Genomic DNA, 7589 nt, shown 5'->3' with positions numbered 1-7589 from the left:
AATACTTGATTCGATCAATGATGAATCATAAAGAATTTTCCTATAATTTCTAAAACAAAATGCTCAACTACCACCAAACTAAACCAAATTCGTCAAAGCTATTGAAAAGTAATTTCAGAATATATATATCTAAAGAGTTTCTAAACTCAGTGGGAGATTAGTGTTTGTTATTCAACAAACTAAGGCCCAAGTATAGATATATGTTTCATTGTGATTTATTCAAATGAGACACAAGGGTATTGTTTCTACCACGAATTTTTGAGAACATAATGTTTGTTTGCTCGAAATAGTGTCCTTTTGGAGATTCGTTTCCAAATTGACAAGTGGGAGAAAATATACCTCGAAAGTATTCGAGGCGAACAACAAACATAAACGGAAAATCCGGAGGCTTTTCGAAGTTCTTTAGAAAATCCGAACGCGTATTCTTTAAGGACTTTAGAAGTGGCTTTAAAGAATAGACATCTCTTATAAGACTTTACAAGTGCTTCAAGGAGAACAGAATATTCAAAGGACTCTCAAAGTGCCTGCTGATATTCTATTGTTTGATGTTCTATACCGAAGTAGACATAGAGTTCAAGTCACTGAAACTATGAGATTCTTCTATTAGATAGTGAAGAAACATAGAGTTCAGGTTACTGAAACTATGAGATTCTTGTATTAGATAGTGAAGAAACCTACAACTTGCAGTCAAACTATTATCAAGATAATAATGAGTATGTGACTTGTAAGAAAGCTATTACGAAATATAGATTCTGTAAAATGGTTAGAGGCCATATATAGACTCAAATGTTTTAGATGGTTAAAGGCCATGAAACATAACCAATGTTTTGATGACAAAATTGAAAATTTGTTGATTTGCAAGAATAGGTTAACACCTATTGGTTGCAAATTGGTTTTAAGGATAAAAACCATCAAACATGGTATTGTGTTCGCACACAAAGCTAGATTAGTTGCTAAAAGGTTACAAGCAAATTCATGGTGTGGATTGTGTTGAAACCTCACGCATAATCGTAATGCTCAAGTCTATAAATCAAGCAATGATTGCATATTGGTACATATGGCAATTGGATGACAAAACGTATTCCTCAATCAAATGTTGGAATAAACTATGTACATGGTGTGTCATAGGATTGGTGGATCCAAATAAATGCTTGAAAAGGAAAGCTAGCTTATGACATCTAAGTATAGATTTAAGCAAGCAATTGGGAATCAGAACTGTATTTTAGTGAAACTAATAAGTATTTTAGTTTCATAAAATGTACATGACTCTTATGGATATATAAGAAGTTTAGTGGGAGTACGTAAAAACTTAATTGGTCCTATGTGTATTACACACATATCTCTCTATTGTGAAATGACATTCAAATGCTAATGGCTTAGATTTGAAATTATTCATCAATGATGGACCAAGGCGAAACTTAGTACATATTGGGTACTAAGATCTATTTACAAAGATCTTATATTATTGTTTTGGATTAAGAAATGGTATTTACTAAATCAAACACGAAAGACTCCATTGGAGATATTCGGCCCATATGAATAAATCTAAGTAAAGAATGTTTGAACTATGTATAAGAATTTACTAAGTTAAACATCAAAGAATCTAATGAGATTCTTCACCTATATTATATGTCAAAGAATTTAGCTGGATTCAGTATCTACTGAAATTGGATAGCTAAAGTTACATGAATAGAATTCAATTGGGAATTATTCTGCAAAAGATTTTTTCATGTATGATATAATATAACGATCGCCAAAAATGTATCGTATGGCTTTAGCCATAAGGAACATATACCAATCTCTATTGGTCTAAGTAAAGATCAAGTAGATTGAAAACAAGAAAACTTAGCTAGGGTACTTGAAAAGGTACATATGAATAGTTCTTGATTCAAGGAAATAAAGATATGCTAAATATTAATGCTACGCATAAACACTGGCAAAGGATCAAGCAAGATTCCTTTGGAGTTAACCATTGGCAAGGACGAGCTAAAGAGCATCGTGTTTTAAAATGGCAACATGGATTAGAGACCATGAGTTGTTGCGTGGGAAATTAAATATTAATTTCTATATTCTGAGATACAGATGGAAAGTCTTCCACATATCTATGAACTGCTTGGATAGTAAATCCAAATAAAGCATTACTAGCAACCTGTACAGTTGAAGTAAAAGTACTTATTGCCTAAGAAGCAATAAAACAGAGTTGTTTACGTTAAAGAGTTCTTCTCTGAACTTGGGTGGATCACATGTATGCTGGCTTAATGGTTTTTCATTGCAAAATGCGTAGAACCACTATTGTGGCAAGAAAGACTAGAACATTCGATGAAAAGGATATTAAGATTGGCAAAGCATGATAACTAAACCTATGCAACAAGTGGGAAACAACACTTACATTGTGGCACTGGAAATCAAGCATAGCTTTGAATTCCATTAATTGTTTTAAAGATGGGTTAGAGGCCCATGGTTGTAAAACATCGGGGTTGAACATTTATCATATATGAAATGTATTTTCATATTCCATTTAATCTTGGTTTAGTATTAAATGATGAGTCCTTTCAATCTGACAATATATTGAAGATAGACTGTCAGGACCAGTCCTGTGACTAATAAATGTCTATCAAGTGAACTTGAAGGTCAAAAGTTGAAAAATGTCCCTGTTCGGAAGTTTTCTATAAAGGTGGACGCATAGAAAACGCTAGACGACTAGAATGCAAGATGACTAGTAGTTTTGTGTCTTGAACTATGTGGACATGGCAATGTCGCAATCATTTTCATAGATACTTACTTTGAGAAGACTAGTATCGGACAGACCTGTAACAGCCCACACTTTTGAGCTGCTATTTAGAATTACTTATTTCCCACTAATTACACTTATAATTCAGACAAAACAAAACTCGAATTAACACTTACAATCCACTATAAATACACAAGAGATCTCAACCTATCATAATCGTTGATGGCCTCATAACATTTCAGCAAAACTATTCCTTTTTCAATCACATCTGTAATCCACAACCAAGCTTACACAATACCTGCAAATTCACTAAAAAGGATTCTGCCCCCACCAGGACAGGTTCAAAGAACAAAGTCAGGGTAATCGAGTACACATTGCCCAACCTGAAACTCATTTTAGTGGCTTAAAATATAGTTTCGTGATTTATTTATTTCAAAGATAAAACTGATTCAATATGAATCTAATCATATTCAAATTAAACTCAGTAATCAAATTGCAATAATTTAAAGCTGAAACATTGAACACAACTAGCTTTGATGTTTATAATTAATAAATAAATCAAGCAAAGGTTTGCACTCAGTCACTAGGTGTTTCCCAATATCGTACGATTTATATTTTCAGAAGTCTTCAAATCCATTTTTCAATATAACTAATCTCATATGCTTTGAGCATGAATCTATCACAGGTTCTCAACTCGTATCTCAGAGTCTACCTGAGCTTAAACAATTAACACGACTTAACTAAGAATAATTCCCCACTTACCAATATAATATGAAGAAAATCTTCATGTTGAGACTCACATCCAAATCACACATATACATTCCTTTTGGAAACAACGAACTCAAATACGGATTGTTCTCGATAATTTATTTTGGAAATAATATCAAATAGTAATATATAAAATGTATTTTCTTAGAAATCCTTGATAATTCAAAGCTTGCACAAAATCAATGATTTAAGAGATTTTTTTTTTCTAGCAAATCATTTACATTTCAAATCGCACACCTTGACAAGCTTCACAATATTTTCTACTTCTAGCAAAATCAGACACATTATATTTTATAAACATATATACTAATCGGGGGAAGAGAACACGATTAGAGAAGGGTTCAATAACCACAGTCTCCAAACTTTTAGGGGTCGTCACCCACCTTTTCACACATGCTTGCAAAACTTTAGGACATGTCCCCACACAGATGTACATATGTACATTTACACATATGCACAGTTGTGCATTTACACATATCACACACTAATACACAAGTGTTGTTCATGATCGTTGTTAACGGCTTCTTCCCCACTAAAACACATTTGAAAACTTATCCAATAAATTGAGGAAATATATATTCTCACACTTACTCAAAGTCTGGTATCACAACAAAACCTCATCTGAAATCTTAAACACAATTGAAAATCTTGGCACAAACCATACTTATACAAATTGATAAATTTGTCCAAAATATTCGCTTAAATATCATAATGAATTACTCATAACTAATTCCATATACGTAGTTCTTGAAAAACAATTTTTCAACATAGTATATATATATATAGTCTTATATTCTTAATGACACTCGAATACAGATTATACTTCAAGGAAAATCGTATTTCTTAAGCTTATCATAAATCATACTCTCCAACTCAAATTTCCAACTCACTATTAATCCATCGAAATCCTTACTCTGAATTACACAATTTCATATTCAATTTGGTCTGTAATACAAAGATCACACCACCAAAGCTTATAATCACAATAGCATAATAAGATCATATCCTTTTAATGCGTAACTTTCATAAAGTCTGATCACTTATAAGTAATCCTAAATAAATATGACTTCTCAATAAAATACCATAGCCAAACAAGCTTAATAGCTCAATCCGTACTGGTCAAACTTAACTTCATACCCAATCACACATGGTTACGTACAAACCTCTATCACATAAATCTTATAAATAATTCTCATTAGGGATAAAGTATAAAACTTATATATAAATCCACAATCGTATTGAAATATAAATTATTTATGTTATTTCATCTTAGTCAAAGAATAATCTTGGTCTTTCAAATTCAAACATACTCTTTACACAAAACAATATAAAGATCTCAAACGAAATAATTTAATAAAATATTGAGCTTCCCAATTCGATAAAGGATGACTTGGTAAATATATGCCATAATTTTTATTTCGGTAAATCAAGTAATTAATTAAAATACATAATATATTGATTAGTTGAAAAACTGGATTTTAGAAGATCAATTAGTTTAGTTTTTTTTTTTTAATGGTTACCAAAATCATAAAACTTATTTCAAAAAGCCTTTTACGTTTTAACCAATCTGTATCATCATATTCGATTTAAAATAATACAATAACTAGATTGGTGGCGAAACTATTGTTTAGAGATAACTTTAATCATACCACAAAGAAGAAAATAATTATCTCATAAATATAATTTATAAATCTTGTTATAAAATTATATGGCTCAAATAATAGTTCAAGAAAACAAAGAGTACAAAAGAAATATATCTCTCATGTATGGTTCAATTGATAGTTGTTGCTAATCTTTATTAATCCCAAACACAGGTCATTATGTATATGAGTCACTCATAATTTGATAATCATGTACTCGGTAACTTAGTTCAAAATTTATCACACCATAGCTTGAATACTTAGGAAGATTCACTAACACCATTTATCAAACATATTAACAATGTAATTACACTAGCATAGGCTTTTCATAGCTTGCCGTAATCCAAGAGGCTAATATCTTTGCAACCCATATTATTTTTATATAGGCATAACTATTTTCAACAAAATCTTGCACTGGTCATATACCAAGACACACAATCACTTTTCACAAATCTCACAGTCAAGCTTTCACAAGTCACACATTCAAATCAATCATAGTATTTCAGATTCAAAAACAAAATAGGAAGTGCATTTAAATGCTAAAATAAATGTGATTTTCATACTCTAGTTTCGAAATCTCAAATTCCAAATCACAGCAACATACTACTTGAGCTTAAATCAAAATTTTATTCTTAAATGTAAATCAAACAATTCTTTAAATCCAAAAAAAAAAAAAAAAAAAAAAACACAAGCCATATGTTTTAGCAAAATAGATGGACAATGTGTACCCTTAACCGTCTCCAAGAATCTCATTTCTCGATCACCATCGATCGCTTTAATCCGACATCAATCTTCCAGAACACATCCCATACGTACTTTAATCTCCCAAGATAACTCATAATCTTGACTACCAATTTTATGTTGAACTTCATAAATTAAAAACCAATAATTTAACTTGTCCTTTAGAAGCCAACAACACAACTAAGAAGCTGGGGAAGTGAGGAGTAACAAGGAAGAGAGGAAACAACAACAGCACGTTGGCAGCAACAACTGTCGGCTTCGGAAGATCGTATCTCCTATCTCAGGGTTCCGATTTTAGTAATTCTTGAGCCTACGTTCATCAAGTTGAAAAGATATACAATTCTTATTCAGAGAATAGAATCTAAAAATGAACAGAAGATCGTTTAAACAAGAGAAACAAAATCTCGTGCTGACATTTCAGCAACAGTAACAACACTTAATTTCGAAAGGGATTATCTCCTAGAATACGGCTCTGATTTGAGTGATTCTTGAGCCTAGACTGATTAGTTTTTCAAGGCTATAACTTTCATGAAGACTATATTTCCAATTTCGAATTTAATCTGGAAGATATCATACGATTAAAAGGTTGTGGTAATGATTTTTCATAAAAGGATGGAGAAGGATGATTCCCTTATGCTAATTAATTTTATAATTTAATGAATTTATGATATGTGAAGATGACAACAAATAAAGTTGTGGAAATCTTCTCTGTTAGGTTATGATTCATATGACAAAACATAAATCATGCGGAAAAACCATAAAGCCAGGAAAGCATATTATTTACACATAATCATTTAACATAGTTTAGATGCATACACTTTGTTGCGTGCCCTCCCTAGCTGCGCCCGAACCGAACAAGAACAAGTCTTTAGGACTCCAAGTTTCGTCCCTCCGTAGATAGTCCACAGCACGTCCGGATCCGCCTTAAGCTTGACCAACTAGAATCGCCCTTAAGGTTGCTTAGGAATTTCGGCTATTAGGTGCAAGTGTATGGCTGATTTTTTTTTTCAAAATCTTACCTTTAGAATACTTCAATTGTGTCTATAAATTATGACCCTAGGCACCTATTTATAGAGGTATGGAAAAGGAACTGGAATCCTACTAGGATACGAATTAATTAAACTAGAATCCTAGTAGAACTCTTATTTAATTAATTTATCCTTTTAGGATTAGGAATTTAATCATATATCGAATCCTAATAGCTTTAGGATTCGTATATGAACACAAACACACACACGCACGCACAGCAGCCCACGAGGGGCGCCATGCGCCTGCGCGCAGCCTGCGAGTACTCGCAGCCCATTGCCACGAGGCCCACACGCTGCCGCTGCCTTGGCGCGCGCTGGGCCTGCCTTGCGGTGGGCCTGGCGCAGCCTTGGCTGGTGCGTTGTGGCGCGCTGGTTTGCTGGGCGATGGCCCGGCTTCGTGCTGGGCCTTCGTCTGGCAGTCCTCGTCCGATGCTAATTCGTACGATACGCTTCCGATTAAATTGCCGATTCCGGAATTTATTTCCGATACGAACAATATTTAATATTTCCGATTTCGGAATTAATTTCCGTTTCGAACAAATATTTAATATTTCCGTTTCCGGAATTATTTTCCGATTCCGATAATATTTCCGATTCTGACAATATTTCCGTTTCCGGCAATATTTCCGATTCCGGCAATATTTCCATTTCCATTAATATTTTCCGATACGTACCATGTTT

The sequence above is a fragment of the Spinacia oleracea genome, chromosome 2, assembly GCF_020520425.1.
Source record: "Spinacia oleracea cultivar Varoflay chromosome 2, BTI_SOV_V1, whole genome shotgun sequence".
Taxonomy (NCBI): domain Eukaryota; kingdom Viridiplantae; phylum Streptophyta; class Magnoliopsida; order Caryophyllales; family Amaranthaceae; genus Spinacia; species Spinacia oleracea.
This window is presented reverse-complemented; position numbering follows the sequence as displayed.